The following is a 26,359-nucleotide window of genomic DNA, read 5'->3' as shown; positions in this document are numbered from 1 at the left end:
TCTTCTCCAATAAATGAAACAATGTTTTCAAGATTAAAGGGGGGGAGGGGGCAGTGGTGGCGCATGCCTTTAATCCCAGCACTTGGGAAGCAGAGGCAGGCGGATTTCTGAATTCGAGGCCAGCCTGGTCTACAGAGTGAGTTCCAGGACAGCCAGGGCTACACAGAGAAACCCTTGTCTCGGGGCGGGGGGGGGGGGGGGGGGATTCTAGAATCAGGCATAATGGCATATGTCTTTAATTCCAGAGCTTGGGAGGTAGAAATCAGGATCTGTTTTAGAAAAAGACCAGGATATGTTTGGTGGAGGTGGGAGGCCGGGCCCATGCTAAGGCATCCCTTACCCCAGGTACCAAGTAGAGCATAGAATAGGGTTTTATTTCGGGCATGGGAAGGGGAGTTGAGAAGGGAATGGAGACAGAGAAAGACAGAGACAGATGGAGAGAGGGAGGGAAGAAGGAAGGGAGGGAAGGAGGGAGGGGAGAAGGGAGGGGGAGAAGAAAACATCAGCCAGGAACACGTGAAGTGGGGGGGGGGGTGAGGGGGGAGTGAAAATGGGGTTAGGGAGAGGAATAGGGCAGAGAGCAAGGAGGAGTCAATAGCAAGCCAGGCCTACCTGGCTATATAGCCAGATAACTGTTGGGTGGAGTCTAGAAGGAATGCCAACAGGATCTTTGTCAGTTTGAGGCTGGTCTGTTCTACCTTTGGGAATTCCAAGCTAGCTAGGACTACATTAAAAACCAAAAACAAGGGAGGCAGCTAACTGAACCTTGGAAAAGAATCTTAATGGGGGAGTGTGGAGGGGGGGGGCTGTCTATATTGTGCTGTGCTGAGGACAGGTCTAAGGGATAATTGCTTAGCTGAGGTGGGAAGATGCCCACTGTGAGTTGCACAATTCCTAGGCAAAGAGTTCTAAACACTGTAAAAGTGAGTTGGGCATTAGCATACATACATACATTAATTCAGTGCTCTCCAATGTAAGTGACTAACTGCTTCCAAGTTCTTGCCCAATGATGCACTGTAACCTGGAATTATAGGACAAAGAAACCCTTTCTGCCCTAAACTGCTTTTGTTGGCATATTTTATCACAGCAAAAGGGCATTAAAATAACACTGAGACTATAAAGACTATAAAGCTTGATATTTAAACCAGGTGTTCACAGAGAGGATCCTGAAGGCAGAAAAACTGAAAGTTAGGTTGGTATCTGTTTCACAGAACTGGGATCAAACCCAGGGTTTCATGCATGTTAGGCAAGCAATCTACAGTATGTTTTAAGGCATTTTATTTAAAATCTGTTAAAAGACTTTTCTAACATAAGAAACATTCTTTACATTTATATTTCACCTTTTTCCTTTCTTTTTTCTCTAAAGTGTGTTGGAGCATTGAGACAGGGTCTCATGTAGCCCAGGCTGGCCTTAAACCATTAACTCTTCAGCTGTCAACTCTCACTAGTGCGATCACAGAGTGTACCACCAAATCCAGTTCCCAACTCCGCGCCCTGACTCTGGATTTGTGCTGTTCTACATTCATGCTAACCTTTCAATGGAAATAGGTCATAATGCAACATTTTAGAGGACATTTTAAATGACTAACTTACTGTGTGCAGTTCAACAATAACACACTAAATCCAACAGGAATCAATATAATGTGTGTGGTTATTCCACACTAAAACTGCAGGCCACTTGGCGGAAGCAACTGTCAAATCTTCAGACTTAAACATGCTTTAAGCCTTCCAAAACTAAGATTAATGCAGTGATCTCCAGGGGAAAATACCCTGATGTAATTCTACAATGAACCACGTAAAGTAGGATCAACCTGTCATCACGTTCTGTTCCCAAATACCAATTGTCCAACAGGCTATCAGCAAGTACCTACTATATATCACCATCTAACTGCATCAAAATACTTTGTTCACATGTCATTATCCCAGAACACCTGACTTATTTGTAATAAGTAACATTCTCCCTTTTGCATTTTCTTTTTTTGATTTTTGTTTAATAGCATTCTGTTGCTGTGATGAAACACTGTGATCAAAAGCAACATAAAAGAGAAAGGAGTTATCTGACTCACACTTCCCGAACACAATCCACCACAGAAAGACTCAGGGACTGAGTAAAGGGGCTTGCTGATTGATAGTTAGCTAACCCACTTTTTAAAAAAACTGAGCAAACATTTATTTGTTTGTTTTTCATGTTTGTGAGTGTGGGTAGGTTATTGTGTAGAGGTGAGCGTGGTAATGTCAGTGTAGCGATCAGAAGACAACTTGTTCTCTTCTACCATGTGAACCTTTTACCAAGGACTGGGCATCTGAACTGTTCCCACTGACTAGGAAACAAGCTGCTACAAATCCTCCTATGGAGAGTTCTGTGTGAGCATATGTTTTCATCTTCCTTGGGGAAACACCCAGGAAGAGGGCTGCTAAATCATATAACAATTATTATGTCCAACTTGTTAAAAAAAAAAATTTCCAAATCAAATTGTCTCCCACAGTAAAGCAGAGTTTCATTTGTTCCACACATTTGTCACTTGACAGTATCAACCTGTTTAGTTCTACTATAACAGGCCTCACTGAAGTTATAATCTGCCTTTTCTGATAGCTACTAATGTGAAATACCCTTTTCTGTATTGTTGTCATACATACAAAATGGATGAAATATCCATTTTCACCATCTTTAATTGATTTTTAATTGTTCTACATTTAAAACTTTTTGTGTATTACCATCCTGTGCGTGTGTGTGTGTGTGTGTGTGTGTGTGTGTGTGTGTGTAGAAGTTAGAGAACAACCTTGTGCAGTTTTTTCCTCCCTCTAACTTTACATGGCTCTAGGGATCAAACTGGGATCATTAGATACAAGTGCCTGTATCTACTGAACCACCTCACTACCCCCAACCATGTTTTTAATAGTTTATCAATAAAAAAAATGTTCAAGCCAGGTGGTGGTACATGACTTTAACCCAGCACTCAGAAGACAGGGGTAGGTGGATCTATGAGTTCAAGGCCAGCCTGGTCTACAGAGTTCCAGGACAGCCAGGGATACATAGAAAAATCAAAAAAAAAAAAAAAAAAAAAAAAAAAAGAAAGAAAGAAAAGAAAAGAAAAGAAAGGAATAGAATTTGACAATAAAGTATCTCCTTGCCACTGTACAACACTCTGTTTGCTCCAAATAACTAATATGGTAGAATGTGCAAAAACAAGTAGAAGGAAACTAGAACACATCCATCCCTGCTTTTCTCTCAGCCTGAAAGTAAGAATCTTAGGAAATGCAGCCTGCATTTCTAGGAAATGAAACTCTTCCCCACTGTGGCCATTTGTTTTGTTCTTTGAACAAGAATGTATAACCCAGACCAGCCTTAATTTCACTGTGAAGCTGAGTGACTTACCGTTTTTGTCTACTATTGTGACACCTATAAGAAGCAATTCACAAGGCAACTAAGAAATGCTGAGAAGAGAGAAGAGAGAAGAAGCACATCACCTGGTTATAGGATACCAAAGCTGAGCCCTGGTAACACAGAATTACAAGAAACATTATGCGGATTAAACAGACTGTACTGTGTGTTTAGGAACACACAAACACAAACAACAAAAATTAAAGAGACCACAAATTTGAAAAAGAGCAAGGGAAGATACATGGGAGGGTTTGGAGGAAAGAAAGGAAAGGAAGAAATGATGCAATTTTTCATAATCTGAAAAAGGAGGGGCAAATATTTCTTTAAAAAGGCAGCAACTCAGGGAAAAGGGGTCTAATATGGCTCACAGTAAGGGTACAGTCCATCACAGAAGGAAGGCACAGGGGTAGGAGCATGAAGCAGCTGGTCACAATGAATCCATACTCAAGATGTGGACAACTGCCAAGTATATTGAGCACTTTAATCCCAATGCTCAAGAAGCAGAGACAGGCAGAGCACTTTGGGTTAGAGGACAGCCTGGTCTACACAGGGAGTTCCAGGCCAGCCAGGACTTTTTTAAAAAAACAAAAATTATGGGGGCTGGAGAGATGGCTCCATGGTTAAGAGCACAAACTGTTCTCCCAAAGGTCCTGAGTTCAAATCCCAGCAACCACATGTGGCTCACAACCATCCATGAGACCGGACACCCTCTTCTGGTGCATCTGAAGACAGCTACAGTGTACTTACATATAATAATAAATAAATCTTTTTAAAAAAAAAATTCTGAAAAGATGGCTCAGTGGTTAAGATCACTGGATGCTCTTCCAGAAGACCTGGGTTCAATTTTCAGCATCTATACAGTGGCTCACAACTGTCTGTAACTCCAGTTCCAGGGGATCTAACACCATCACAGACATATATGCAAGCAAAGCACCAGTACACATAAAATAAAAATAAGTTTTAAAAGAAGAAGAGGAGGAGAAAGAAGAGGAAAAAGAGGAAGAAGAGGAAGAGAAGGAGGATGAAAAAGAAGGAGGAAGAAGAAGAGGAGGAAGAGGAGGCAGAGGAGGCAAAGGAGGAGGAGAAGGAAAGATATGAATAACGTGACTCAACTGCTTCCTCCTTCCTACCCTGGGTCTCCAATCTGAGGGATAGTGTCACCCATACTCAGGATGCGTCCTCCCTCTTAAGTTAGACCTTGCTGTAAAAATTCTCACAGACACACCCAGAGGTACATTTCCACAAAGACTATAAATCCAATCAAACTGTCACTCCCGCCCATCACACCCTCAGAATGCTGGGAGTGCAGAGTATATCACCATGTTTGACATTTACAAGTATTTGGTGAAGATAAACTCTCAGCGTGTGTGTATAAACAAGAAACTGGATATTATTTGCAAACATTACAGAAATGATAATGTATTCAACAAGTCAATCCATTTAAAAAGGAAATGCAAATTAGAAGAAGTAGCTCGGTAGATGGCACTATTCCCCTATCTGTTAAATGCGTGACCACCACCTGTTCATTTGAGTATGCTCAAGATTAAGCTTTAATCAAAAGAACTACAGAAGTTGGCACTGCTGTAGGGAAAGGAACTCTGCAAATTTCTTAACTTGACACTCGGTTTCTCATCGATGAAATGAAAACATAAAATCAGTACTTTAAAAGCTGGGGAGAAGCACTTTGTGTGCACATGAAGAGTGGTGGTGCACGCCTTAGATCCCAGCACTTGGGAGGCAGAGGCAGGAGGATTTCTGAGTTCGAGGCCAGCCTGGTCTACAGAGTGAGTTCCAGGACAGCCAGGGCTACACAGAGAAACTCTGTCTAGAAAAAAGAAAGGGGGAAAGGGGGAAAAGGGGGAAAAAGGGGGGAAAGGGGGAAAAGGGGGGAAAGGGGGAAAATAAGGGAAAGGGGAAAAAAGGGGAAAAGGGAAAGGGAAAGGGAGGAAGAAAGAAAGAGAAAAGAAAAGAAAAGAAAAGAAAAGAAAAGAAAAGAAAAGAAAAGGAAAGGAAAGGAAAGGAAAGGAAAGGAAAGGAAAGGAAAGGAAAGGAAAGGAAAGGAAAGGAAAGAATGGGAGTTCAGCAGGATGGTGATGGCAAACACCTTTTCTTTTTTCTTTTTTTTAAGATTTATTTATTACATGTAAGTACACTGTAGCTGTCTTCAGACACACCAGAAGAGGGAGTCAGATCTCGTTACGGATGGTCGTGAGCCACCATGTGGTTGCTGGGATTTGAACTCAGGACCTTTGGAAGAACAGTCGGGTGCTCTTACCTGCTGAGCCATCTCACCAGCCCGCAAACACCTTTTCACTATCATCCTTTATAAAGTCAAGTGTGCAGCCCAGAGAGATGGCTCAGTGGTATATACCTTTATCCTATGACAAGGGAAGCAGAAGCAGAAAGATCTCTGTGAATTTGAGGCCAGTCTGGTCTACATAGTGAGTTTAAGGCCAGCGGGACGACATAGGAAGACACTATCTCAAAAAACCAAGAGAGTTGGCTGAGTCTCTTGCAGAAGAGTCATGTTCAGTTCCCATTACCCCACATCAGGTGACTCAAAACAGCTTGTAACTACAGCTGCAAGGAATCCAATGCCTCTGACCTTCACAGATAACTGCATTTAACAGGTACACACACCACAGAATTTAAAATCAATCTTTTTTTTTTAAATCCAGATTTGTAGCACAAACATCTATACTCCCAACACTCCTTTCGGGACAAGAGGCAAAGACACAAGAACCCAGGAAGCTCAAAAGCCTGCTAGTCAGAAGAGACAACAATTTAAACAAGGTAGAAAGTGAGGAACACTACACCAACACATGAATACTATGGCACATACATAAGAAATAAGGTTCATAATTCACCTAACACACAAATGGCAGCTATAATGGCTGTGACTATAATGTTCTAGCCATAATTCTTGAAACACAATGTCATGACTGAAATGGGTGTTCTCCACATACCTAGGTGTAAATGGGAAGCTTAAAACTGAGCTCAATACAAGGCCCCACCCATCCATGAATTATGTGCATTCACACGAAAGGCACTGTGGTGTCTGCAATTTTTAAGACTATGTGTAGGCCTTATTTCTAATTATCTGTCTCAGAATTTCAATATAAGCAGTGCTTCTTTTCAAAAACAAGCAATTCATCAACTTCTGTCTTTTCACCATCTCATCCTTGAAAGCTGGTTTTCCCTGGGGTTCTACAGGTATTCTTGCATGCCTCAAAGACATGTTCCCATGCCCCAATTGCCCTCTCCAAAGATAAGCATATTAGCAAGCAATTTCCTAAGTTTCTCCTAGAATTCATTCAATTCCTGGAAATCAAGACTGAGGCAGCACTATAGCACTGATTCCTACACCCAGTGAATTAATTGGCTTGGATACCCCAAGGCCAAAGTCATTACTTCTGTGACAAGTATTCTTAAAAGATTTCCTCATGAAGCAAGATATGAAACACACTTTAAAATTTACCCTTTGGATACACGTGGTCTAATATGCTCTATGTTCAAGTCTTAGGACTATAATAAAAAATCTGTCACCCATGTTTAATAATGTGAACCTAATTCCCATGTAATCTGGTTTAAAATTCGCAAGGTACTGTCTGTATTAAGGCAGTATGGTATGTACAATCCAGTAAAAGTCCCAGCAGACAAGACTTTTAATTCAGTGAAACCTAACAAGTCATTTCTACAATCCCAGGCTTTTGCTCCCATCAATTTCCCCCACTAAGAAGACCCCTTCTTCAGGGGTCCTCTGAAAGAATAGCCAGTGCTCTTAACTACCAGGCCATCTCTCCAACCCCTCTTTCTCTATTTTTAAATCTTTGGGGGAAATAAAGGCTAGGAGCAGACTACTGCCCACTTTAGTGGCAGAGTGATACAGCATAAAGGATGTGCTCAAAGACAGCTGGAATCCATACACACTACCAGCTCTAACATGTGTCAGCTATCATTCTGAGAAAAGCAGCTTCCTCAACCTGATCTTCCTCACACAGGAGCCATAATACTATGAACCTTTTATGTGGGGTTGCATGCACAGCACCTAGCAAACACAGAGAATGACTGACTACACGTCTGAGTAGTGGTTACGTCTACATCATAAGTCTCTCTCATATGCAACTCTACCCCCTTATCTCCTACCTGTACACAAACTACTAACAAATCCTACTGTCATGACATCCTAAGTCCACTTCTTTGATTGCTAGTTCCCTAGCCCATGTCATCTCTGCTACACACCTGATTCCCTTCATAACATCCCAATGGATGTAGCTTGTCATGAGCTGAGTCAGACTTCAACAAAAATGACCAGCTCCATCAAACACTGCACATTCTGTCTGCACTGCTGTTCACTCAACTACAATGTTCTTACAACCATGGATCTACTTAGGTACTACGTTCATCACTGCCACATCTGGCTCACATTTCACTTAGCAGCAAGGCTTATTGTAGCATTCTATGTACACCTCAAACCCTAACTACAAACTGTAGCATGATTTCCTCCACTGTACTTCCCAACATGGGGTACTTCTTAGGTTCACAGCTCATTAGTTGCTTTATTTCTCTCTTCAAGACACTCCTGTCTTGTTTTTTGATGTCTCTACTTAAAGCAATTAGAACCATGGCTGGCACTTAATATAAACTTAGCATCCTGAACTTAACCAGCTCCTATTGCCTCTACAATCAATCCTCCTAGAATGGGCCCATCCCACAGCTCAATGTGCATTCAAGACCTCCTTCCAGAGTCTATATGAGCTACTGAGAACTACCACTAGACAAAAATCTTACTATCTTAAAGATGGGCATATTCTAGTTTAATTCTCACCAACTGCAACTGAGCCCATCATTCCAGGACCAACCCCCCAATGCTGCAAAGTCTTTCCTTTCCTCAACTACAGACCTCTTGCTACAAGCACATCTGCAACCCCTGGCAATGCCTTCACCCATTCTCCAGTGATAGCCATTTGCCCTGCTTCAGAGAAATGCAGGTCTGTACCTAAAAACTACCTCAACTATCCCCTATCTTCCTGCTACTAACACAGTAGAGACTGAACAAATCCTTGTAGAACAAATGAGGAAACAAACTAATAGAAAAGTAAAATGTTTTATATAAAATACCACAGTCAATAGTAGTAACACCAAGGTTAACCTCAAGCCATTATGATTCCAAAACTGTGACTATCCTTAGCCACAAGCAAACCAACCCATACCCCACCACTTAAATCCTCACATGACAAACCAATACACCACACCCTCCTCAACCCTCACACCACGAGTCAACATAGACCTGCAGAGAATTTTAATCCAGCAACATGGCTGCTCTGGCAAGGGATTACATCCAAAGACCTAGGTCTGTGTAGTCCAGTTGGAATATAGACAGTCCACACACCTTTAATACCTCTGGTTGGAATACAGATATGTCCTTAGTACACACCTCTAATCCCAACAATGTAAGCAAGGTTAGTTTGTAAAAGAAAGTAGCCATGTTTGCTAAAACCAATGTTTGGGGTGTCTCAAAATAAAGCTCACTGGGTAATGGCCTTTGTCGCCAAGTCTGATAACCTGAGTTCAGTCTTCAAGACCTACATGAAAAGGAGAGGACTAACTTCAACAAGTGACACTGAATTGTCGGACAAAGTGATTAATCAGAGAAAGATCTGATAGAGTGAGTCACAGATAGGATAATCCCAACACTCAAAAGAACAGCGCAAGAAAAGAGAGGCAACTTAAAGAGAACAGACCAGAAAGAAAGGCAATAGGGAGTGGGGGAAAGGACAGTTTTACAGAGACAGGTTGCAGGTGAAGACAGAACAAGCCAGAAAATGAGAAGGAACCAGAAGATTAGAATAGATTGCCAGTTAGTTTGAGACCAAACAGAGCAATTCAGTCAGAAGCCAAGAGAAGCCAGTTTGAATCAGTCCTTAGAGAGGAGTTTGGACCAGAACAGCTGAGTTAAACCTAAGCCTCCAAGACAACAATTACATCTAGCTAATAAAAGTTACTTTGGGGGCTAGAGAGATGGCTCAGCAATTAAGAGCACTGACTGTTCTTCCAAAGTTCCTGAGTTCAATTCCCAGCAACCACATGGTGGCTCACAACCATCTGTAATAGGATCTGATACCCTCTTCTGGTGTGTCTGAAGACAGCTACAGTGTACTCATATAAATAAAATAAATAAATCTTTTTTTTTTTTAAAAAGGTTACTTTTAAAACCTTATATAATATCAACACCATCTCCAAAGCCCTCACTGGCTTCATGATCAAAATGTAGACTAATGAGTTCTACTCCTCTAAAGACTTCTAACAGCACAGAAAAACAAGTACGTCCGTCTGTAATAATAAGGAAGAGTCACCAAAAGACAAAGATCTGGATTAGACTGGTAAGACAGCTCCATAGATAAAAGTGCTTACTGCACACATCTGACGACCCAAGTGCAATCTCTGGAACACATAGTGAAAGGAGAGAAACAACTCATATATACACACATACATACACACACACACACACACACACAAATAAGTAAACATAATAAATAATGATCACTCTTACAGCTCAATTTATGAACAGCTCTGCTCCTGTTTTGGAGCCGACTCTGCTACAAAGTTTCATTTGCATATTCTCATTCATTCATTCATATTCATGGTCTCTCTCACACACATGCACAAATCATCAGCAGCAGCAGCTAACAAAAAACTTACTTTGTGACAAGAATTTAAAAACTCAAATATAGCTGTCTCTTGTGAGATGATGCCGGGGCCTAGCAAACATAGGAGTGGATGTTCACAGTCAGCTATTGGATGTATCACAGGGCTCCCAATGGAGAAGCTAGAGAAAGTACCCAAGGAGCTAAAGGGATCTGCAACCCTATTGTTGGAACAACATGATGTACTAACCAGAACCCCGGAGCTCTTGTCTCTAGCTGCATATGTATCGAAAGATGGCCTAGTCGGCCATCAATGGAAAGAGAGGCCCATTGGACTTGCAAACTTTATATGCCCCAATATAGGGGAATGCCAGGGCCAAAAGAATGGGAATGGGTGGGTAGGGAAGTGGGGGGCGCTATGGGGGACTTTTGGGATAGCATTGGAAATGTAATTGAGGAAAATATGTAATAAAAATATTAAAAATTAAAAAAAAAAGAAAAAAAAAAGAATTTAAAAACTTCATTCCTAGGCGTGGTCAGGAAGATCTCTTGGGTTATAAACCAGCCATAGCAAGTTCCAGGTCAGTCAGTGCTTCATAGTGAGACCTTGTCTAAAAAAAAGAAAAAACAAAAAACAAAAAAACAGGGGCTGGAGAGATGGCTCAGCAAGTAAGACTGCTCTTCCAGAGGTCCTGAGTTCAATTCCCAGCAACCACATTGTGGCTCACAACCATTTGTAATGGGATCCAAAGTCCTATTCTGGTCTGTCTGAAGACAGCATACATACATAAAATAAATAAATCTTAAAAGAGGAAAAAAAAACCCACCAATATGCCTGGAGCCAATGAGATGGCTCAGCACTTGCCATTAAGGCTCATGACCTAAGTTTGATCCCTAGAAACCACATGTATAAGGAAAGAACTGGCTACCAATGTTGTCCTGACCTACACCGAATGAGTGGACACGTGCACACATGTATGCACATGCACGCCTGCTCTCGAGTCTATACACACACACACACACACACACACACAGAGACACCACAATAAACAAAGAACTCTTCATTCAGTAGGAATGAAAACTAACCTTGGGTCAAACAGGCATGATACCACAGATGACACATAGCTCTCACATCTGGCACAGGCAGACATAGAACAGACTCCTCCCCTTACTCACAGGAGCAAGAGGAACTGGAAAAAACAGAAGTGAGATTAGAGTCCTCTACACCTAGACTAGAAAGCTGAAACTGCATGTATGGGAAAATTTCTTTAATACAAAGAAAGAAAACTGATTTCAGGAGACAAGAAATAAGTGAGGAGTAAAGTGAACTAACCCTCATATGGAAATGGACGAGACAGAGGAAGAGCCTCTACTCTAGAAACCCTCGCCAAAATCACACTTAATAAACTGTCAATCATTTCAACTCCATGAAGTTTAAGTTTGCTAAAACAAATGTTTTCCGAGGCAAGATGGCTCACTGGGTAAAGGCCCTTGTCGGCAAGTCTGACAACCTGAGTTCATTCCTTAAGACCTACATGAAAAGGAAAGAACCAACTTCAACAAGTTGCCCTCTGATCTCCACATGTACCCCATACACATATACACACACAAAAGAGATAAATGTAAACTTTCTATTAAAAAATAAAAACAAATATTCACTGATGCCAACCCGAGAAGAGAGAGTTTGGATCTCTTATCACCATCTTTGTCCTTGGTTTAGTACCAGATCTACCAGAGAGTAGGCTCTAAGCATAAGACAAACTTAGGAACTTTCAAAAGTCTATAATCTCCCCAATGTGAAGAAAAACAAGTTTAACAATTTACAAGTCAAGTAATCTCTTTCAAGGTTAAGCCCACTGTTTGTACTGTAGAAAATACCATCTGGAATAACTGCCTTTGTGGCTAGTTTTATGTCACAAACTAAAGGAACCTCAGTTGAGAAACTGCCTCCATAAGATCGGGTTGCAAGCAGGCAAGCCTGATGGGTATTTTCTATCTTTCTTTTTTAAAATTGAGACAGGGACTTAACTATGTAGACCAAACTGGTCTCAAACTCAGAGATATGCCTGCCTCTGGTTCCCAAGTGTTGGGCTTAAAGGTGTGTCCCACTATGCCCAGCTTAAAGGGCATTTTCTTCATAAGTGATTGATGGAGGAAGGCCCAGCCCATTGCAGATAGTGTCATTCCTGGGCTGGTGATCCTAGGTTCTTCCATAAAGCAGGCTGAACAAGCCATGAGAGCAAGCCAGTAAGCAACATCCCTCCATGGTCTGTGGATCAGCTCCTAACTCCAAGTTCCTGTCTCATTTGAGTTCCCGCTTTGGTATCCAATGATGAACTGCGGTAAGAAAAAGTAAAATAAACCCTTTCCTCCTAGAGTTGCTTTTGGTCATGATGTTTCTACACAGGAATAGTGAGCCTAACTAATACAACTACTAATGATACTGAGTGTTGACTACATATTAGATGTATCTTAAAGTTTCTTCCTAACAATCTCCTAGGAGAAAACCTTAAATAAACCTCTAGGTCAGATGAGAAACTAGGTTTAGGTAGAAGAAAATAACTTAAAGTAGGGCTGGTACTTAGCAGGTAAAGATCAATTGCTAAGAACCTGAATTTGGATTCCAGCACCCATGTTAAAAAGATGGACATGACCACACATGTTTGCTTGAGTGCATAGGAAAAAGCATATATAACATATATGTAGTCTGATCCTATCTGTAGTTTCAGGCAGCCACTTGGGGGTACAGGATATATTCCCCAAGGTAAGTAGAACTATTATAAATAATCCATGAGCTGGGCAGTGGTGGCGCACGCCTTTAATCCCAGCACTTGGGATCTTAGAGTTCGAGGCCAGCCTGATCTATAGAGTTAGTTCCAAGACAGCTAGAGCTACAGAGAGAAACCCTGTCTCAAAAAAAACCAACAAATAAATGAATAAATGAATAAATGAATAAATGAATAAATGAATAAATGAATGAATGAATGAATGAATGAATAAATAAATAAATAAAACATGAGACCAAAATCTGAAGTCAGTATTCATGAGAATAAAATACCAGTAAGGAACACGCTTCTAAAGCTATAAAAAAATATGAACCTAATACCAACACTTATAACTTAGAAACCATTAACTTGTTTGAGTTTATGTAAATGTGACACAGAGAACAGCAGATCTTGTTCCTAAAGTGGCTGTAATTATTTAATAAGTAACTATAGTTCAGACTGTTTACAATGTCCAGTGTTTTCCAAGCACTATTCTTTGAACAACCAATATCATAATGCTAATATTAAAATATATAAAGAATCAACATACAACTTACAAGTCTTCTCTGACCCTACCAATCATTTATGTTCTGTTGCTACTACAGATCAGAGGCTGTTGGACAAGGGAAAGAAAAAAACAAAAGACAACACCAAGGCCCGAACAAGAGAAATATACTCACAACTCAGAAGGCAGCAGTGACTTTGAGAAGAAATCAAATAGCTGTTTTAAAAAATATTCCTAGTATCTGTTTCCTCTTTTCATTGTAGCCCAGAGACCTGGAAGAGACAGAATGTGCACATACATAAACATCTTTATTTCACTGCTATTTACTTATTTATTCAGCAGAGCTGCTGGGTAAGTGTTCTAACACTAAGCTTTTATCAGCCCATTTTACTCCTCTAATAAAGTCTTACCATGCTCACCCTCTTGAGCATGTTATCCTCATGTCTAACATATAAAGTGCTAGACAATGAATGAACTTAAAGATAAACACATAGAAGCTATTTGAAAACCAGCATCCAGTAAAAAGGATGCATACAAGTAGCTGAAAACTATTAGGCAATCAACAAGCATAACCTGCTGAAATGATGGCAAAGTCGAAAAGCACAAACCTGCTTGTTCCCACTAAAACTATGCTAAAGAGATAAAGTTCAAAAATCAAATACAAATATGTGAGAACTAAAAGGAGTGGAAACTGGGGAACTGAAAAGGCTAAGATAAACATCAAAACAAATAGATATACTGAAGGAGGGACAATATTCTGGACAGCAGAGAGACAAATTTAAAATGGGAAGGAAGCACAGCCAATGATTTAGCAGACTATAGGCCAGGAACTGAAAAGTTGAAGTACCAATTCCATTTTCACAGCAGAGTAAAAAAAGTCTCAAGCAGCAGCACTGAGTGAAGTGACAAGAGTGTTACAGTGCCCGGCTGCAGTGAGAGCCCTAGTAGCCTGCCTCCATCTGGTCCCCTCTACCCACCTGAGAGCAGTCCAAGAGCCAGTCTCTGGAAAAAGCTGAGTAGCTTTCATACAGAGGAAGAGTAAGTCAACAACTCCAGCTCCCACAACACAAGGCAATCAAGTACCAGAATCTGGCATCATATCTTTTCCCTGCAGGAAACTGTTAGCCTAACAGGTAAAACTAAAGACACCAACACAGAACTCCCTGACAAAAGGCCATACAAAATATCCTGATGCAAAACATATATACTTAAAGTTTCCCTAAGAAGTCCTGAATTCATCACAAGGATATGAGAAAGGCCTCTAATCAAGAGAGAGAGAGACAAATACAGCAAAGGGAGGTCAGAATGGACATAGGGTAACTTGGAGGAAACAGAAAAGACACAAACTTTCAGTAACCTAGAGGCAGGACTCTACCATCATGAAACAAAGATATAGAAGTGTCTCCACCATCCATACTAGGATTCTGGCTTGCATGATCTTCTATATACAGGTACAGTATACAACAGTTCATGTGTGCAACAGTGCAGTCATGTCCAGCAAATGTTTTCTACAGCTGTCCACTACCTCTAACTTGCCTCTTAAAGGCTGCTGCCTGCACCCATGGCTGGTCTTACACTCATGCATATACTTTCAACATTAAATGGTTTTTAAGAAAAAAAGTACACTATAAGTTATGAGAGAAAAATGGAAGGAGAGGGAGGAAACAAATATATAAATCAAAATATATCATATACATGGATGAAGGTCTCAAAAAAAAACTTATGTGACTCATTCAACATAAAAAACAATACTCTTTAAATTTTTTAAAAATGATCTAATGTTCGGGCACTAAAGAGATGGCTCAGCAATTATGAGCATACTCTTTCAGAAGTCCAGGTTCCATTCCTAGCACCCATATGTCCACCAACAATCATCTGTAACTACAGTTCTGGGGGATCAGAGGCCCTATTCTGGTTACCACAGACACTGCTCACAAGTGGTACACAGACAAATATGCAAGCAAAACATGCATAAAATATTAAATCTTTTTTAAAAAGTGATAATCAAAATACAACCTTTCCCAAACCCATTGTCAAAGACATAACTCAAGTAACATTGTGCACACTCCAAAACTATTCTCCTTCGCTGTTACTGTAGCTCTTTCAATTTAACTTCTATCTCAGAGTAATAAGTAATCAGTTATATTGGCTTTGTGCCTTAAGTTTTTATATTTATTTTTTCTTCTTCTACAAAAAGCTATTTATTTTATGAGTGTTCTGCCTGAATGCATGTGTGTGCACCACATGCATGCCTGCTACCCAAGAAGGCCAGAAGAAAATGTTGTATCCCTTAGAACTGCAGATACAGACTGCTGTGAGGCTCCATGTAGATGCTGGGGATCAAACCCAGGTCCTCTGGAAGAACACTGCTCTTAGTCACTTTAACATCTCTTCAGCCCCATAACTATTTTATAATATACAGTGAGCAGATATTAAGCATTAATATCTAGCAGCACTAAGCCCACTGATTACTATTTTAGCAAGGGGTAATTTAAGATATATTATGTTCTGTTTCATAATCCAATCTTATTTAAAAGTATAAACCAGGAGAGGCCTGCCCATCACCATGTTGCTCAGGCAGATGAAAGACACCCAGAGGCGTGCCCGCAGTGGAGGCCACTACAACGTGCAAGTGTGTGATGGTCAGGTGGGAGAGAAAAAGAAGCAGTTTGAGCACTATGAAGAAAGGTGGAACTGGAGGAAGAAGGTGAAGAAGAGCAGACTGATGTGAATAGCCTGCCCTGGCACTGCCACTGAGGGCCATGTATGGGTCTGTGGCCATGCAGCAGGAGTCTGTGTCAAAGTCCATGGCCCCTATCACCACCAAAGGCCATGCAATGTTCCTGGTCTGAGTTGCAGGGTAAGACCATGTTAATGTACAAAGCTGTTTTGGCATTCAGAAGAGTGCCTGCACCTCACCTAGACAGCACAGTAAACCTGGTCCTGGTGTGTTGGGGGACGGAGGTAAGCTGGCCCCAAGGGCATGAGAGCAGGAGAACTAGCCCCTTTTTTGTTTTATTCTTTTATTTGGGGGGGGTGGGCTACAAGAATGGAAGAGTAGCTACAAAGGGACAGGGAGATGAGTGGGACTGGGGTAAGGATAGGAAACTCACAAAGAATCAATAAAGATGGTTTTTTTAAAAAATATAAACTATGAAACTGATAAAAATATCAGCATGAACTAGTTCAAACAGGGCCTAAAGTAGATAGTCTACAAAATGTATAATTAAGATACTTACATTTGCTCCAGATAGATAAAGAAAAACTGAAACCTGACTTATTATGAAATGAAATACATTTTCAACTTTCCAAAGCTATCTGTAAAATGAGACTCCTATCCTTTAGTATGAACAAATATATTTTAAGATTGATACAAGCAGATAGCCAGAGTCCTTAAAACTCTACTCTCGCCGGGCGTGGTGGCGCACGCCTTTAATCCCAGCACTCGGGAGGCAGAGGCAGGCGGATTTCTGAGTTCGAGGCCAGCCTGGTCTACAAAGTGAGTGCCAGGACAGCCAGGGCTACACAGAGAAACCCTGTCTCGAAAAAAAAAACCAAAAAAAAAAAAAAAAAAAAAAAACTCTACTCTCATACATACGTTTTTGCTATTGCTACCATGCTTCAAAAGCTTCTTGCTCTAACGTGTAATCCACCCCAGTCAGTGTTCCTACCATCCATCACTCACAACTACAAGTGTCCACCATGCTGTAGTCACATGTCCAAAGAGTTGGCACGTTCAGCTCATTAACACTATTTACATTTTACACAGAACGAAAGTTAAGTCTTAACAATATCAGCAAATTATCCAAGGTCACATGATAAACAAGGAAGAAATTAAAAGATACAAGCACTGATTTCTTAGCACTCATATTTACACTGCTATTCTGAATCCCTATATAAGCCATATTAACATTTCTATTAAAACAAATATGAAATGGAGAAATGGCTGAGCCCTGGCTGTTCTTCCTAAGAACCCAAGTTCAATTCCCAGCACCCACATAGCAGCTCACAACCACCTGTAACTCCAGTTCCAGGGGATCTGATGTTCTCTTCTGGTCTCTGTGGATAGTACACAGACATACATGCATACAAATGTGAATTAAAATAAATCCTTTTCCTCCAAGTTGCTTTTTTGTGGTAAATACAGTATTATAAAACACTCTTTTACATTCTAAGAGACTGGAGCTTCTATTCAACCTCACAGCACAAACTAATAATACACTTTCAGATCACTTAAGACTACTACCCTGCCGTGTATACATAGACTGTTTACTTTGCTTTTAAGAGAACAGTATAACAACGAACATTGTTTGCCTTGGATTTTCCATATAATTAATTTTTACAACATAAGGTAATACATAGGTTTAATTTTAAGTTATTTACTGTTCCTAGTCCCTGACCCAGAGTTGTGTGTGTGTGTGTGTGTGTGTGTGTGTGTGTGTTATGGTAATAATTTGCTGATAACAGCAAATGAGTCCAAAGTAATTACGATAAATACCCACCATAAGCGTTGAAAGCAGCATGGAAATAGTCTGTTTGCAGTGATGATTACAACATTGTTATCTGGATTAGTGGAAATCAGTAAAGTTTCAACATCTCCTATAAAACTCTGTTAAAGATTTTTGTAAACTAACCCTCATTCCTTTCCATGTGAAACTTTCTGTGCTGTTTAATAAAAGAAATAGTAAAGTCCTTTATCAGGGACAAGTTCACAAGACAGCATTCAGGCAGGCATGGATTCAAACTCACACAACAGAGTACAGACAGGACAGAAACCACAACTATAGACAGACGGAAGACAGGGAAAGAAGTGGAGAATTCAAACTTGTTCACTCTTGGTCAAATTAACTAAATATGACACTAACAAATGTTGGTGTTTCTGAGGCTATTTTTAATGCATTTTTTTTAAATAAAGATTTAATTTTATCTGTATGAGTACACTGTAGCTGTCTTCAGGCACACCAGAAGAGGGCATCGGATCCCATTACAGATGGTTGTGAGCCACCATGTGGTTGCTGGGAATTGAACTCAGGACCTCTGGTAGAGAGCAGTCAGTGCTCTTAACCACTGAGCCATCTCTCCAGGCCCTCTTTAACACATTTAACAGACTCATTTTGTGTGTGTGTGTTATTTTATCAAAGCAACAAAAATGAAACTAGGACAGTAGATAATCCTGCCGTCAGTTTGGGTTTTTTATCAATTGTTATCAAAATCCTTGACTTTTAGCCAATCTTTCCTCATGTTTCCATCATTTTTCCTTTCTATTCTGCTTCCATTTGTAACACTCTCCATTGTCCAAAACAAACTTACTACTTCAAAGGGACTTATCTTTTAGCTTAGTCTACCAACTTCTATACTTAGACTAGCTGTAACCTATATTCTGCAAGAACATAGATCAGAGGTAATGTCCTAAGCAAACAAAACACTGCAACAACAAATCAAGAATGTTGGAATGACCAATCATGGTGGCACACACCTTTATTTCCAGCATTCAGGAGGCATAGGAAGATGGGTCTCTTTGAGTTCAAAGTCAGCCTAGTCTACAAAGGGAGTTCTAGACTAGTCTGGAACAAACTGTGAAACCTTATCTGAACCCACCCCCAAACCCAAAATCAATATTGGTGCAATTATAAAAATCACCTGGGCAAACCAAAAGTTCTTCATATTTCAAAATTAGCTCCTAGCCAAAAATATTATATTACTAGAATGTGGAACTTGCCATGGTCAGAATACTGTGTGTCATTCATCATATGCCAGGGTTAGTACAGGGCTTCTGTACAATTGATACTGAGCCACTGACCAAATACCCTAAGCCAGAAAAAGAAGCCATGAACTTACTGACTTCTGAAAAGGGAGTATTAACAAATGACTGGAATTCATTCTGTATGCAGAACCAGCGACATAGAAGCTGCTTTCTAATCCTCAGAGTAACGAGGAGAGTCAGGAAGCAACTAAGATTAGGAGCTCCTCTTGCACAAAACAAGGAAGATTCTGCCCTAAAAGCAATAGGTTTTATTTATGACTATCCTCAAACTAAGAACTAAATCTATTAATTTACAAGAGTTATGAAAATGTCCACATAGTATGTGAGGAAGGAAATTACTTTAAAGAGGGTTCAAATCTGGAAGAAGGACCCACATGTTGGTCTCACCTGATTCTTTTTTTCTCTTGGATGGGTGAGTGGGTAAGTGGGTGAGTGAGTGGGTGGGTGGGTTGGCTGGTGTTTGATTTTTTCAAGACAGGATTTCTCTGTAGCCCTAGCTGTCCTGAAACCTTGCTCTATAGACCAAGATGTCCTCAAACTCACAGAGAACTGCATGCCTCTGTGCCCCAAAAGTGCTGGGATTAGATGTGCCACCACCAGCTTTAAAAAAAAAAAAAAAAACAGTTTTACTTTACAGCACAAACTGGCTTTAAACTCACTATGTAGACCAGGCTAGCCTTGCACTATCAATCCTGCCTCAGACAGCCAAGTTCTAACATTGGAGGTTTATATGGAATCTGGCTTTTTGATTGATCTATCCACCACAGCTCCACTCTGCACTTCAAGTAAAGGACACTCCCTGGCAGGGCTGGTGGACACAGCAGTAACCCCTGTTACTTGAGAGGCTGGGGCACAATTATTTAAAGTTCAAAATGTGGTAGCAAATGACCAATCCCAGTGCTTAGAAAGTGAAGGCAGGAGAATCAGGAGTTCAAGACTAGTCTGAACAACCCTACAAGAACTTATGTCAAAATAAAAGGTAAAAGGGAAGCTGGGGTATGATACCAAGCACCCACAAAACCCTAGGTTTGATCCCTAGTTCTTAAAAGAAGAAATGAAAAGAAACTTCATACTGAAGTAATTAACACACACAGTATGTTGAAGACAAGAAAGGCCACTTTTAGAGCATATTTAGAAGACCTAATTGCTGTCACAATATATGATAAGGGTGATGTGATGTATCTGAGAAAGATACCAAAGAAAGCCTTATGAAAAGAGACATCAAAAGGATATACTTAAGGATCAGATTTAACAAGTAACCTAGAGGACCTCCTGTATCAACTGGGGAGGATGATACAGTTGCATCATCAAGGGACACACACCTGTCATTTGGGCATCAAGGTCTTGCTGAAACTGGAGACCAGCACTAGGCAGGGGAACAGCATACAAAACAAAGGGCTCCAGGTCAAAGTAAACAAGTAAGCAGGCTCCACCTGACACTTCCTTGAAAAGCAAAGACAGAATGGATAGAATGACTAAAAAAGCTACTTTTTATGGAAAATTAAACAGTAGTGACTCCAGGAAGACTGGAATTCAGACCACCAGCAGATCACAAAATTTAAATAATAACTCATAATCTTCTACCACGATATTCAAACCATGGGAGATACACAAATGCACTCTGCCTAGGAAGAACCAGAGAAACTCAATTCCCTCAGCAAAGGATGTCCAGACAAGTCAGTCCTATAATACTGTAAATATAAGAACTATCCAGCTGGGTAGTGGTGGTGCACGCCTTTAATCCCAGCACTTGGGAGGCAGAGGCAGGAGGATTTCTGAGTTCGAGGCCATCCTGGTCTACAGAGTGAGTTCCAGGACAGCCAGGGCTACACAGAGAAACCCTGTCTCGAAAAACCAAAAAGAACTACCCCAAAGATATTACAGCAGTTGTGACACAAATAATCCCATAAATATGTACACACAATATGCTCAATATCACAAACTTTCTTCCATGTATCTCTTCAGTCCAACCATGAGAACTCCCATTCAAGATTACTAAAGACTATAACTAAGCCCAAAGGGTGTTATTCAGTCTGTCATCTTCTCTAGGCTTCTTTCCATCCATCAAGCAGCCCCTCCTCTTCTCCCAAAATCAGTTCTAGAGCTCCACAAGGCTCTATCCTTCCATCCCTAGCTCTGCCTGCCTCCTAGACATTACCACTTGACATGCTATAAGCATGCTTACTCCATCTCAGACTTCTCTTCTGAACCCTATCTGTAAAACCAAATGACTGGCTGTCAGCCCTACATCAATGCTTCACCACTTGCAGCATAGAGACATGAGAGCCATATTCTAAAAACTCCCACTTTCTATAAATCACTGAGAGAAATAACAGAGAAAGAAACTTTTGCAAGACTGATTTGACGAAAGAAAACTCTGTGCTTAGGTTGGTCGGTGTATAGAAAGGAAATTATAAAACCAAGACCTTATGTAGCCTCTAAAAATTCCCAGCAGCCTCTGAGAAATACTCAAGAAACCATGGCAACCAGTAGTGGCTGACTGCCCAGCATGACTAACCCCAGAGACACTCCTGGAAAGTACTCATTCCCTGGTATTATCGCCTCTATCAAGGGAGACCTAATTCCATATATTTAAAATAAGTCTAAGGTAGTTTCTATTTTCCTGACTAAACCTGAAAAACTAACTCCATCAATAAAGACCATCTTTTTCTTTTTTTTATTTTAATTTTTAAAGATTTATTTTATTATTATATGTAAGTACACTGTAGTTGTCTTCAGATGCACCCCAGAAGAGGGCATCAGATCTCATTACAGGTGGTTGTGAGCCACCATGTGGTTGCTGGGATTTGAACTCAGGACCTTTGGAAGAGCAGTCAGTGTTCTTACCCACTGAGCCATCTCACCAGCCCAAAGACCATCTTCTTAGAGAGAAGCATTGTTAATAAAAGATGAGTGGACAAAATGTTCAACAGATGTCTCAAAGATAAGTAAGACCCTGTCTCAAAATGAATGAATGAATAACAACCTTTACAGTTCACTACCTCAGTTTACAGTCTCCTCCCTATTTAGGTGCTAAGGCCCAAAGCCAATAATGCCACCCTTGACTCTTTCTCTCATATTCCCTATCACCCTTGTCAGCAAATAACATTCTTCCTGCTGAACTGCCCAGCAACTGTCCTTTGATGCAAGTCCACACCCATATCATGAGCCTCTACCTCTGTTCACAGAAATGGATCCAACAGCATCTTCTACAGGTAGTGTTGACACATCTCTTTTACATTTATGCTGGATAATTTTTACCTATTGAGTTATCACATTACAACCTGCCAAAATGTTTTACAATTCCAAAACAAAAAGAAAAAAAGAAAAAAAAAATGATCCATTTCTCAGCATGATGCCTGTTCTCTATTTAAATCCCTTAAAGATTTATATGTTAGGACAGATGTCAAAAATGACAGACACACTTAAGAGTCATGCTCACTTGTGTTTTAAAAATGTAATGTTTTCATTTTCTGGAGGTTTTATTTTGGTGTTTGCTTGTTTTGAGGTAGAATATCATTCTGTTGCCTAATCTGGTCCCAAGCAATCATACTGCCTTAACCTCTAGTATGTGGGACTAGAATTGTGCACCATTCTACACAATAGCTTCACTTTAAATGACACTACACATAGATATGACATATTCTCTATCAAAAAGAAACTGATTCTTTAATAACAAAAATAATTTGCTTCTCTAGGTCTCATGCACTGAAGAACTGTCTGTATATGGGGGTGGAGGCTGTATATGGGGGTGTCTGTGTATGGGGGTGGAGGCTGTATATGGGGGTGTCTGGGTATGGGGGTGGGGCTGTATGTGGGGGTATCTATATGGGGGTGTCTGTGTATGGGGGTGGGGGCACGGTATTTTTGCCTGCATACTTGTCTGTGCATTACTTGCAGGCCTGGTACCCACAGAAGCCAGAAAGGAGGCTCGAATCTCCTGGAACTGAAATAACAGTTATAAGCCACTATGGGAATGCTGAGAATTGAACCTGGGTCCTCAGAATAGCTGTCAATGCTCTTAACCCCTGAGCCATCTCTCATGCCCATAAAGGATTATTTTGCCCAAAGAAAGGTTGGAGCCTTTGCCTAACTACTAAGAGAGAACATTAAGAGCTGAGAATCTCCTGCCTGGAAAAGCTGTCTTTATCTGGTGGCACACAATTTTAATCCCAGAAGTCAGAGAGACAGACAGGCAGATCTTCCAATCTCTGTGAGTTCTAGGCCAGCCAGGGCTACATGGTGAGACACTGTCCAAAAACAAACAAACAAAAGGGGGGGGGGGCTGTTTGGAGGAGTTTCAAATGCATATTGATTAAAAAAAAAAAAAAAGTTTGCAAAAGTTCTGATTCCACTGCACTGTTGGAAAGACAAACCAGACAGGCAGTGACCAGGCCTGACCGGGAGAGAGCAATGTGTAGACTGCAAAGGACTCTAGAAAGCCATAGTATGATCTTGTAGGACTCAGTAGCATGGATATGTTAAAACCCATGCTATGTGTGGGTTTGGGTTTGTTAAAACCCACACAGCTTAAATTTAAAGGACAGGGGCTGGAGAGATGGCGCAATGGTTAAGAGTGTTCTGACTGTTCTTCCAAAGGTCCTGAGTTCAACTCCCAGCAACCACATGGTGGCTCAAAACCATCTGTAATGAGATCTGATGCCCTCTTCTGGATGACAGCTACAGTGTACTTACATATAATAAATAAATAAATAAGTAAGTAAATAAATCTTTTTTTAAAAAATTTAAAGGAAAAAAAGTATCTGTTTGCCTGAGGATCTTGAAGGGCAGGATTCCAGACCTGAAATGCTCTCTGAAATGGTAAGTCATACTAGTGCCAGACTTTATAACCTGCTTCCCCAACAGAAACCTGGGTACCATATCTCAGATAGGCGTCTAAGACAGGCAATTCCATGTCTGTTGCCACATACTGATATGAATGAACAAGCACTGACCGCAGAGTCCATTAGGAGAGCAGAAGGATCTCACACAGGTCTCTTCTGGACTCTCCCTGTATGCTTTCCATTCCTGATTTTAGTCTGTTATCCTTTTAATATAATAAATGGTATATTACAAAATAACCCTGCACCTTCTTAGCACAGTACACAGCCAGTCAAGGCTCATATTTTAAAACCCTAAGGACCCAGGTTTGTTTCTTTCCTCCTCCTCCTCCTCCCCCTCCTCTTCCTCTTCCTTTAGCTTTGTGAATAGTTCTTGCAAATAATTTAATCTGTGGTGTTGGGAACCTCCAAATTTTACAATGCACAGCACTAGACCAATATTCTTACAATGCAGGGATGTTCATTTAAAATCATTAGCTAAGAAGAGTAGTGCATACCCAAGACTCAAGAAGCTCAGACAGAAAGACTACAAGAGTTGGTAGCCAGCACTGCTACAAAGTGAGAGCTGTCTCAAAAAAAAAAAAAAAAAAAACCAAGCAAACAAACAAACAAACAAAAGACTGCCAGGCACAATAATGCATGCCTTTAGTCTTAGCACTCAGGAGGAAGAGGCAGATGGATCTCTATGAGTTCCAGCCCAATCAGGACCACACAGTGACATCCTGTCTCAAAAAAAACAAAGTCAAAACACATATGAAAATAAAATGTAATGCAGGACTTGATACTACAGCAGGCATGAAATGTAACAATCTAAGGCTGGCTGCAGTGTACATACTGCTTTTCATTCCCCCAACAGTAAGTACCAAGTATGCTATTCTCTAAACCACTTATGAGCCCAGAAGGACAGGAAGCTATTCTTACTCAACAATCCCCAGCTCTTAGCACTAGAGCCCTTCATGAAAATCCTTTAAACTTGATAGACAGATAAGTGAATCAGAAATCATTTTGGGGTCTTTGTTTGTTTTATTTTTAAACAGGAAATTAGGATCAGAAAGATGGCTCAGCAACTAAAGGCGCAAGCTTGGTGACCTGAATTCAATTCTTGGAGTGGAGCCCATATAAAGGTGGAAAGAATCTACTCCATAAAGTTGTCCTTTGACAGCCACATAGTACATGCCCACAAACACACACACAATTAAAGACAAAACAATAGGGAATATATAATGTCTTGTCAATCCTCATGCCTTCAAGATAATGTGGAAATTAGTATCGGGAATTGGAGGAAACAAGTTCAGCAACTGACTCTTACATTTACTTCTGTAAATTTACTGCCAACAGTAGGTAGCCATGATTCCAATCTCCTCTCTGAGTTTTCCAGGAAAGTGCGTTTCACAAACTGTGTCATACCCATCACACCACTAACAGGCTCTGGCTGAGCTGCAAATGAATAATTAAGAATATCTGAGCAGCGGGGCATGGTGGCGCGCACTTTTAATCCCCGCACTCGGGAGGCAGAGGCAGGCGGATTTCTGAGTTCGAGGACAGAACAAGAATATCTGAGCAACTCCCCCCTAATTCACATTGCCTTCTCTAGTTATCACCTGAACTCACAAGAAAGAGCTCTGGACCCTAACATTAAATCTATCTCCACAATTCTAGACTACCTACAGTAATTTGGATACTGAGGGACAAAATAAAACTAGAAAAGTTGGGAGTGTATAGGAGACTTTTGGGATAGCATTTGAAATGTAAATGAAGAAAATATCTAATAAAAAATTGTTTAAAAAAAAAACTAGAAAAGTTAGAATGTTTTCCTATAAACTAGCAAAAAGCAAAGTTCTAGGACGGATGAAATCAAAGACAGCAACTCTGCCAAGCACAGAATTAATCCTGAACTGTCGGAACTAGCTTCACATAGACAGTATCAACTTAACGGATGTTACTTAAGCCCCCTGGCTCATGTGTATTACTATAAGTTATTCCTATAAGTAATGTTTCTTCTTCCATAGAAAGCAAAATGTAAATTGATATTCCATCGAACTAAGCAGAATGTCAACTTTTTGCTATCACTGAGAACTAAGCAGAATGTCAACTTTTTGCTATCACTGAAGTCACAACTAAGCCTAGGCCCAAAATCATCTGAAACCATCCAGGTCTACTGTGACGCCTATGTCATTCAATCATTTACTCTATCTCTGTCACTCATGACTCTTTGCCCCTAATAGGAGTCAGAGTTTGAGATAGTCCATCTCTAATATCTCCTCCCTAACTTCTTCCACAGGTACATCAGATATCTCACATTTCTGCAGGTTCAGCTATGATCTGTGTTCCAATCTAGTACCTGAAACAGCCTGCATCTCAACAATCAGCCCACAGTTGCCCTACTGCCCTGCTCTAAGGTAAGTGCTCACTAGGACATCACAAATGTTTTATATCTCACTCCTAACTTAATCCA

At 40.5% G+C, this 26,359-nt stretch overlaps 1 protein-coding gene across 10 annotated transcripts in view; it reads right to left on the bottom strand.

Annotated features, from left to right (window-relative positions):
• Ptk2 (protein tyrosine kinase 2) overlaps nt 1-26,359 on the bottom strand; it is a 201,255-nt gene that overhangs the window by 161,011 nt on the left and 13,885 nt on the right. For 9 of the 10 annotated variants that reach the window (XM_085832008.1, XM_029470110.2, XM_029470112.2 and 6 more), the window contains exon 2: nt 13,475-13,571. The gene's annotated coding sequence lies outside the window, so the exon portion shown is untranslated. Of the gene's footprint in view, nt 1-13,474; nt 13,572-20,385; nt 20,405-26,359 lie in introns of those variants that run through there. The other variant, XM_085832005.1, reaches the window with a different exon arrangement.

The sequence above is a fragment of the Mus caroli genome, unplaced genomic scaffold (assembly GCF_978045245.1).
Source record: "Mus caroli unplaced genomic scaffold, Mus_caroli_1 scaffold_16, whole genome shotgun sequence".
Taxonomy (NCBI): domain Eukaryota; kingdom Metazoa; phylum Chordata; class Mammalia; order Rodentia; family Muridae; genus Mus; species Mus caroli.
Note: the sequence above shows the minus strand (reverse complement) of the source record. Positions and strands in the feature narration are given on the sequence as shown.